This window comes from Notothenia coriiceps, unplaced genomic scaffold (genome assembly GCF_000735185.1).
Source record: "Notothenia coriiceps isolate Sejong01 unplaced genomic scaffold, NC01 NC01_scaffold00037244, whole genome shotgun sequence".
Lineage (NCBI taxonomy): Eukaryota > Metazoa > Chordata > Actinopteri > Perciformes > Nototheniidae > Notothenia > Notothenia coriiceps.
The window spans coordinates 12,281,384-12,291,890 of record NW_011369945.1 but is presented as its reverse complement, the minus strand read 5'-3'; positions in this window follow the sequence as shown (position 1 = coordinate 12,291,890).

The window sequence follows — 10,507 nt, the reverse complement described above, 5'->3', positions numbered from 1 at the left end:
TTTACCTAAACCCTCTTACGACCAAAGTGTACACTACAAATTTAGCTGAAATCAAGTGGACCTCATTTAAGTGTTCGATCGGGACGGTAATATGTTTCAGTAAGTTTGATCGACGTGGAAATGGTCGAAGATTTAGTAATAAGACAAGAAAGAACGTGAGAAAAAATAACAAAAAGATAAACAAAATACCGAACATTTATAGACAGTATACAGTCATTTACACAAACCTCTTCGTACCCTGAATGTGAGGGGTGTTACAAACGTGTCACTTATAACTGTCATTCGGAGACCAGAACTTACAAGAAGGACAAGTCTGGTCAGGTGTACGTCTTCACTGCATAATTTTTTTGTTTTTTTGAAGTCGTATAAACGATAAATTCATGTTGCAGTGATTGGAATAAATAAATTTTTCCGTATTTGTAATAGGATAATCATCGGTCTTACAACAGAAACATTTGACAATTTTGTTGGTGACAAAATAAGATTTTTTTGCCTGACATTGAATGCCCAACACCTTTACCTCAATAAACCGTAAGGGGGACCGCATTGTTTCGATTGTAGTCGTCCTTCCGTGGTTTTTTTGTGGTCACAAGCAGAAGCCACACATTTTATTATGTAGCAATTTTGGCATCGTGTCGACACCTAACTTGACAAGGATTTTTATGTCTCACAACACGAGGAGATGTCTTCTGCGACCCCCGAGAGAGCGGGAGCCGCCACGAGGCCATTTGTGCCAACAAAGACCAAAAACGGACCTTAAGATGAAGACAAGTGAAGGATGAGTATCGAGCCCCATCGAGCCAGAACGAATCAGAAGTGTCGGGCCTGGCCCTCCTCAAATGTAGCGCTTCAGTGCCGGGTAGATGAAGGCTAGGTACCCTGGAATGAAAGCCTTTTTTAATATCTCCGAACGCCAAGCCTATTAGGTTTTAGTCGAGGATTTAAGATTTGGGATAGCAGATAGAACTTGGAGACTCACTTATGCAGTGCCCCAATTCCCTATCACCTATCCTATAAGTTTCATAAATCCTCTTCTCTGACACCGATGAAATCTCTTAGGCTGACGTAAAGTGAAAGGCTGCACAAATATTACGTGGTCGACTGTAGTAAAACACGCACGAACGACGACACCCCTTTGATACCTTTAGTCAAAAGAATATCGCTGATGTTGTACCTACAAACTTATTCTTGCTCTTATGACATTTGATAGATCTCTGAGACGTGGCACGAGACGACTACGACACAAATACGAAATACTTTGCACCTGGTTGTCGGACCTCTGTGTATAAAGAAGTGCCTGGTTTCAACCTTACACTTTATTTTTTACTTTCCACTTTCCAAATACGAGCAGGTGGGAGGCAGGGAGGCCAGGTGTAATTATGTTTACTAGGGTTTATCATACTAACATAACTTGATACTTTTATAGAATTTTAGTTATGTTTACATAAATAATATTTGCCAATCAGGACTTGTAGTGACACATGTATGGTAAGTTGTAGAAATTTTCAACCTTGTTTGGGGTGTGTCGAGTCACTTTACGAACGAAAATAAACATAGTAAAAGTCATTTGATTGCAAGTAAAATAAAGAGAAAAACTAATAATTATGAACTACTTGCAAAGTTTTGTTTCGTGAAACCGTGAATCGTGTATGCAAAATTTTACGATTATTCGTCGCATTTGAGAAGTACCTGATATTAAAAGAGGCGGTTATTAGCAAACAAAGGCCACTTGCCGGCTGACAACACACCGCCGTTTACGACGCCGACGTTCGTAACACCCCGTCGTAAAAGAAGGAGAGGAAAGCCAATCCCCCTACAGGTCACACAAGGATTCGAATTTCCTCCAATATTTCCTTCGAAACTTTAGGAGTAAAGTGATAGTACATCTATAAGCTTGCCGTGAATAGTACCGACGGTACTCCCTGAAAAGGCCCAGTAAAGTGAGCCAATCTTTCCGAAGGATTCGATTTAACACTGATAAGCTGAAGTCGTCCCGGATCCGAACAACTCTGTTCGCTCTGGACGCGTCAACGCTAGTTCAGAACGATCACGCAACGTAATTACCAAGCGGACTATTCGTGACTCGGACAAAAAAGTCCAAGAGTCGAGCTTTTACTGTAAGGGGCTTGTTTACGTGGTATAGAAGGGAGAATTTTCCGAGGACGAGGAGTGCGGTCTGGATCCCCTTGGATCCGCGTGCGTATTTTACCGATGAGAGGGGTGAAAAGGGTGAGGGTTCTTGTGCCTGCGGTTTTGTCTTTGCCACGCAAACCATTTAAATAAATGGGTTCTTTTCTCAATAATGTATGGCCTTCTCGTTTATGGTGTTTTGTTTCTTTCGAAAATTGTGTTTTAGACTGGATAGTTTACTCTTTTTAATTTGCATGTGTTTAGATGGATGAGATTCCGTTTTTTTGTCCTCTTGTGCTTAATAGGTCTTCCGGTTTTTCTTTCCAAAACGTGACACACAGATTGTTTCTGTCCAAATCATCGAAAAGATGTGTCCAAGAGTGTTGGCCCTCTTCCTGGCCTATGCCCATATCTTATTCGTTAGTCACATTGTCCTGTCCGTCGCGTCTACACACAACCCTCTTCAGATCAGCCCTCTCTCCGTCTCTTGAACGTGCCGACGTCAATTTATAGGAGAGAAGAAGTCCACCTGGTTAGTCGTCCAACTTCCATCGTTAGTCTGAATTGACCCGTGGGTGGACAATGTTGTGTGTGTGTGTGTGTGTGTCGTGTGGTGTGTGTGGTGTGTGTGTGTGTTGTTGTTGGTGTGTGGTGTGTGTTTGTGTGTGTGTGGTTGTGTGTGTGTGTGGTGTGTGTGTGTGTGTGTGTTGTGTGTGTGTGGTGTGGTGTGTTTGTGTGTGTGTGTGTGTGTGTGTGTGTGTGTGTGTAGGAACACGTTTGACTTTAACACCGGGCTTGACTAAAAATGGGGTTAACACCCCAGGTGGGAAAGGTTAAATATGATCGGAGGCATTTTTTAGACCGCAACCTTATATCTTTTTTTTTAATCTTAGTGTTTTTAGTGAACTTTATTTGTATTAAGGTTCGAAAACAGTAGTGCGATCAAAAAATGGTGAATCACCCCAGTCAAAAGATCGCCAGTCGGGTAATACTCCAGGTAAATATGTGTGGTGTGTGTGTGTATAAAAGATCAAAAGTAATAGAACCTTCCTATTCTGTGTGTGTATAAAGATCAAATGTATAGAATCTTTCCTAATCTCCAAATGATCTGTGGTAATAACCTCAACTACCTGACAAGGAACAATGGTCCAATCCTTAAAGTGACCGCTGGTGTTACCGGTACCGGCAACAACGCGAGCCCAGACCGGCACGTACCGGGCTTTTATTAAACAATGCCACCCGATGTCGGTGGTACCGGAAACACGGGGCGCCGTGACACATTGTTAGAGTTTCAACGAAATTTCCGCCAGTCTTGTCACCAGACCATAGAACTTGGACGTAATACGACGCAAGTGTGGCCTGCGCTACGTTTATAAACGTAGCGAGATTAAAGGTGGCACCGACAGTCGGACAAAATGAAGACGTAAGGTTGTCCTGCACGACCTCTCCCCCACCCCGAATATGGTACTTGAATGGCACTAAATTAACATTATGTGCAAAGTTTTACTACGGCCTTCTTTGTTGACTATGGCAAAATCACATTTTGGTACTTAATTACGTTCAGACCGTCTGTTCTCCGTCCGCTTTTTGGAACAATTTTACGCATAAAAGACTTACCTCTAGCCTAGCTGGTCCGCATTGTTTGCACAATATACGAGTAGGCCTGGGTGTTGTTGTACTATGTCCGTGTCTATGTTGTGCCGGTCATAAGCGGTACTGTGTCTGTCAGACCACAAACAAGTACAAATTGAAACAGTCAAAAGACTTGTCTATACTCTCGACACTCGAAGACTCACGATTGTCGATTACCGACCACCAAAAGACTAGGTCGCAAGTCCGACTCTAGGAGTGGCGACTAATCTATGGACGCTGCGTACAGTGTGCTTAAACTGCATCCTATACTTAACCCCTTTTTAACTAATTCTCTGAGAGCATGTGTTGGTGTGTGTGAAAACGTAAAGTTTCCATAAACGAACAAGTATGTAATTACAAACTCGAATGACACGGGACGACTTAAACTACATACACGTCTCCAACCTGGGAACTTCCGATAAAGAAGACGAGACTTTACCTTATATAAGCAATGTAATATTATCTAAAAAAATAACCAAAGCCTAAAACACTTACTCCTCTCTATTATCGAAATCCTTGTATGGGTTGTAAATTAATAATTATTAATATTAATTATATTTTAGAGATGTGTAAGAAAATTACGTTATTTTAGTAAATACAGTTTTAATAATACAAAAAGACATTGACCTATACCGAACCACCAAGCCGTCTCTCACGTTAGGAGTGTCCCGGAGAAAGGACACTTGACCAAGTATTTAGTAGTAAAACGAAGTTCACAGCAAGGTTCGTCGTTAAAGGAAGTCCTACAGGTCTACGGCGAATGTTGGTAAAGGAAAAGGGATCCACTCTGTAATTTCTTTGTACAATATCCAAATTCTTCGGGATTCTGGAGTCATGTATGTCAATACTTAGAGGAGACTCCAAAGGTGTTACACTCAAGAAAAATAAGGACGAAGAAATGTGTATGAAGAGTCATGTCCAATGAGACTCACAATCGCTACGATTACATTTGTGTCTTGATAAATGAAGGTCTTGTGCAGAATGTAAGCTAACTAGGTATCGTTCTTAACTAACTCCTGCACAGTCTCTTATTTAAATTTACTTAACGATCCGGATACTTATATACACTAGTACCAAATTTTGAAATGTCATAACAATAGTCTAATCTTTTATTTTTCCATAAAGAGTACTTACAAACTTAAACAGTTTGACATATTTTGTCCCTAAATAAATTTTGCCAGTAACGACTAAGTAAGTGAAGACGCAATAGGAGAAAAGTTGGATATTTGTCCCTTTGTTAGATTGGGAGTAACATCAGTGAAAAGTAGAGTGGAGAGGAAAATCGCTGAAGACCACAAAGCAGTCACTGGCAAAGAACGATGATAGAACTTCCCTACTGTACGACGGAGTTGGAAGTCTGAGAAGTCACAGATATATAAATGCCGTAGACCTATTTCTTTCTTTGTAAACTAATCTTTATATAATTTCTTCTGTGCCTCTGAAAATTTATACTTCATCAACAAACCTGTTTCAGAAACCTAGTCTAGTAACAACCACGATCATAACAATTGGGGTCCGGTCTTAATAACAAAAGATTATTATTCATATCGAACTACGACTATTACAGTCTACCAGGAAATGAATATTAGTTTTATATCATTCAAATCATTCATCCAGATCTGTAAACTAATTAAAGGTATTAAATACATGTAGTGGAGTAAAAGTACACCATTTACATCTGATTGTAGTGGATTAGAGGTACAAAGTAACAAATGGAAATACTCAAGTACATATCAACATTCTACTTAAGTACAGTACTTGAGTAAATGTACTTGGTTACCTCCCAGGTCTGCTAATGTGCAAGTAATGCAGGAGAAGTGAAAATATGAAATACTGCTGATCGTTATGTAAGCTGGTTTGTTTGTCTGGGTTTCAGCGTGCTCTGCCCACAAGATCTGTGACAACTGTGTTCCTCATGCCAAGGTAAGGCTGCCAGCAGTCATGGGGGAGCGGTTTATACAAACAAAACCTTTGCCCTTACGTGTCACACAGTAAAAATCATAATGTATGCTCCATTGTTTGACGCCTCATCAAGCGGCCTAATTAAAGGTAGGGTAGGTAAGAATGGAGAAACCAGCTCGAGTGCGCTAGAATTTGGAACTACGCAGCTGAAAAAAATCTGCCCCTTCCTTCAGACTTCCTTATAGAGCCCCTCCTCCAACACACACAAACGCACACATGACGAATGAGGGCACAAGATAAGTTTGTGCACAGATGGAAGGCTGACAGGCAGGCAGGCCATCCAGTTATTTTAGCCGGGCCGGCTTAGATGATTGGTCTTGCTTTTTACAGTACTACGGCTTCCAGAGATGACATTTTTTATGGATTTTTTGTCAAAGAACTTAAGATATTCATTGCTATCGGGATGTTAAGAGCATTCCATGGAATATAACAAAAAGTGTATCTTGAGCCGGTTTCTCAAACTTACCTACCCTACCTTTAAGCTTCCACACCAATAAAGACCCCCCATTGTTCTCGAGTATTCAGTAAAGCAGTGACCCCAAGGGGGAAACTACTGTAAGTACTTTGACAATATGTCAACTTGTAGCTCTGTTGCCACCAATCCCTCATCAGAATTCACTGAGGAGGGTCTCTCAAATCTGTGACTTTTTAAAGTTAAAGTAAATCTGCTTATTTGAGTTACTTTCACATTTAGTCTAGGTAACTCAGGTTTTTGATTGGAGCCTTTATTATTTGAGAAGGGTATTGTCTAAAGCTTCATTTCAATTTGAATGAATCTCTTGATCATTTTCTCAATAATATTTTGTTTAAGAATGCCGGTAAAAAGTCCATAAAGCCAAGGTTGCCATCTACAAATTGGTCTTTTTGTCCGATATTTAGTTTAACCTCCCGTAAAAAAACTGAAAAACATCTAATCAATTATAAGTAGCTAGAACCACAGCATGTTTGATTTTTTATTTGAATAACTGACCTGAAAAATTCATCAACCTTCAAAGTAGTTGCAGGTTAATTTTAAGGCTGCATGAGTTTGAAAAGCATGTGATTATTTTTGTCTGATCTTGCAATTGCGATATGATTCTTCTTGATATATAGGGAAAGATGAAACAATATTATGAAAAAATATGCCAAATGATCATAATGTGATGTTCTTTGAGGATCTGTACCAGACAAATATGTTTGTTTAACGTGTAGAATACGATCTGTAGGCCGGGATATCCCCGCGGCTCCACAATACTTCATTTCAAATGATTTGAACACATATTTAGCCTGAAAGAAAAGATGGTGCTTCCTGCGATTTGAACATTGCCCTCGTGTCTATACTGCTACTGATAACATTTAGATGTATTGTGCTACCCTAGTTAATTCATTCTCCATTGAATCTAGATTTCAACTTCAAATTGAGTGGGTTCAGACCTTTATTAAATCCTTTGCAGGTGGTTGATCTGTGTTTTCTGTTTTCAGTGCCTGTGGTGCTTCACCACCAACAACTGCACAGAGTACCCAGTGAGCTGGCTGCTGCCCCCCGCCTCAGTGTGCCAGCTGTCCCAGGCCCGCTGGGGGGTGTGTTGGTGTGAGTCCACCAGTCTTATTACTAAGGAAATAGATGGGGCCAATGTCTGCTTTCTCTTTGTCCCTCCGGTGATCCCACTGGTGTTGTAGAGGAGTGTTTATCTCTGTAAAGTTAACATGGAAAAGGTTTATTGGATTTTGACGGAAAAGGAAACTGTTGGACAAAATATTTAAGCAGAGGTGGGAGAAGTATTCTTATCTTGTACTTGAGTAAAAGAAGAAGTACCAGAGTGTAGGAATACTCTGTTAAAAGTTCTGCATTACAAATGATACTCAAGTAAAAGTAGAAAAGTATTATCATCAAAAAATAGGTGCAGCTAGTTTGAATGACTTTGTATACGGCAGGGTAGCTTGTGAATTTACTCCAGGTGGAACTAAAGTCTGATTCAACACTTGATTATATTTCACATCATTCATCCAGATCTGTAAAGTAAAAGTACACCATTTACCTCTGTACTTCTACCCCACTACAGTTCAGAGTAGCATAACATGGAAACACTCAAGTAAAGTACAAGTGCCTCAAAATTGTACTTGAGTACTTGAGTAAATGTAATTTACACCACTGTATTTAACTGATGTTTCAGTTGAGAGTTTCAGTGACATGTTAACATGGCCTGTTACAGTATGAGGAAGTTGATGTAATGCTTTAGTGCTCAGTACACAGTATAAAAGAAAGAACGAAAGTATTGTCACATTCCTTCATGTTGATGTCCTGAAATGATCTAGCGCGATTAAATACTGGTTAGTCAAATTCCAGTAGGCAAATAGCTGCAGGATGGTTATCAAACACAAGCATGCAAGTGTTCAGACCGAGGGAAACACTCTTTAGAGAAACTGGTTGTGTGAGGATGTTACTTCTTACTTTATTTTGCGCCAGTGATTTTTTGTTAAATCTTTATAGAAGTGTACCATTGCCTCTGTACACAACAAACATGCTGACGAGGTACAGAAATGCAAAATAACAAAAGAGTGATGGAATGGTAGTTCCCCTCATTTCTGATGAGCCAGGCAGTTTTGGACAGTATTCAGACGAGTGGGTTTTTATTAGGGATGTCCCGATCACCTTTTTTTGCTTCCGATCATTTGATTTTGACAATCTGCCGATACCGATTTTTCCCGATCCGATCTTTATGGAATGCATTAAGAGAAAAAAAGGTAACAGATAACGGCTGGTCATCCAACGCGATGAATTCAGCTATCTTGGCTGTTATTTTTTTGGCCTTTTCACTGTTCTGGGGCAGTTTCTCTTTCCTTTTAAAAGTCCCTGAAAGTGTCGGTTGTTTCAGTGCCGTTACCTGAGGGGCCGCTGTGGACTCGTCGTGTTGTTGTTGGNAGGACACGAAGGTCACGGCTAGGAGTCGGTAAGCTGGTGGTCTCGAAAGCGGTTGGAACGGGACGAAGAAGGAAGTGGTATGCAAGGACGGGAAAAAAAGGTCAGGTCCGGACCTTTGAACGCGAATGGAAGGTGAATTGCCTGGCACGTATCCAGATGTTTGGACGCTTGTCTAATTTGGTAAATTTGAGAATTCCAGTAAGGACGCGGACCCTGGACAAATTTTTGTTTTAGGATTGTCTTGTTAGACGGTGGTACCTGGGCGTTCGAGGCTGATTAAAGCAACTCCGAGAGAGGTTGGTTCCGCAAGGAGAACCCGGCCCGTACTGGTCTACGAGTTTCTCCAATACCTATTGGAACGTTAGTGATCCGGCGGTTTGCATCGTGTCTACCCCTGTTAGTCGGAGTTTGGAACGCAAGTTGAATTAGACGAGGCGGACGGAGGACTCGCTAGGTCGAGGGGGTGTTCTCAATCGTTGCCAAGGTCGGGTCCGGGCGAGAGGGAAGTGCACTTCGTTTATAAAGGGGTGAGGCTCTCGCCATGCGTCCACGGAATCCCTGTACATTCAAGAAAGGATTACGTCACAAGAAAAAACCCCAACAATCGTCGTCGGCAGATGAATACGATTTGCTGTCTTCGATTCTAAAAATATACTTAACCCCAAAATGAAATGCCGCAATCGCGGATCGCGACCGTAGTCGACATAGCCCTCTCGTCAGGTTGGAAATATTAAAAGAATAGTCTCAAACGTCTCGCTTTACTTCTTTCAATAAGGTGGTGGAGGCAGTCGCGCATCCCGGCTGCGAATGGTTTGCTCGGAGGAAGAGTGAAGGGCTGTCCGCGGGCGATCACCGATCGGGCTTATGAGTCCACGCTTAAAAATCCCGGATCGACGTCGTCGCGCCCCCCGACCTTACTGTGTCGCGAAGTTCCCCAAAAAAGTTTGTTCCCGATTTGACTAAGACAATTCGCTACTTAATCGTCACTTCTGCTTAGTCGGATGAACGCTACTCAACGCCCAGAAGGAATCGGGTATTCGTGACCTATCGGCGGGAATCCTTCGGCGGCATCCCTTTTCCTCGGTCGGGCTCAAGAGGACCGGCAAGTGAGGGGGAGAGTGGGACAGAGCAGAAGAGAGTGTTACTAAGTCCAGCCTTTGAAAGGGTTCAGGGTCAGCGGAGGTAGACTTCATAAAACAGGAGCAAGCGACAGAAAGTCCTCCTTTTGGCCTACCGTCCGGATCGCGTCGTCGGGCTGAGTGAGGGGTTCTGAACAGAGACCTCTTATCTCCTTTCCTGAAAACACGAGAATGACACGAGTGAGGCCAGTAAAGCTCCTGTGTACGGGGCGTCGGCGGGGTTTTTCTCGCCGACGACGCGGTCGATTTCCACCCCTATGACACAACTCGTTCCCGACAAAGAAGGAGTGGGGGGTCTGGGCGTTCGGGTGAACTGTCGGGTTGTGACAACCCAATTTTGGCTGTTGTGGAGCTAGGCGAGACCGGCAATCACCTCAGAACCCCCGGGAACTACTCTCGAAAACCTACGGGGGTTGACCCAACGGAAGTAGGCCGTGAAGAGTTGAGTTGGAGACTGTCGAGGAGAGTTACGAAACGTCCAGACTTACGCTTCGCAAAGACCGGGTGTGCCAATGGGTATAAGTGGCTTGGGGAAATGTAGAGCAGGACAGGCCATTTAGTGGTACTTTACTAAGTCACGGTGCAGTACAGGAAGGGGAGTGTGCTGTTGGAATCAAGACACGGTCGGTACCAAATTCCGATGTGTTGGAGGTGTCATCCTGACCAGTCTTAGTTCATTTCCTCATACCCCAAGGAAACTAGTGAAGGTACTGTGAGCGACTCAGTAGCGTGAGGGGGTCGT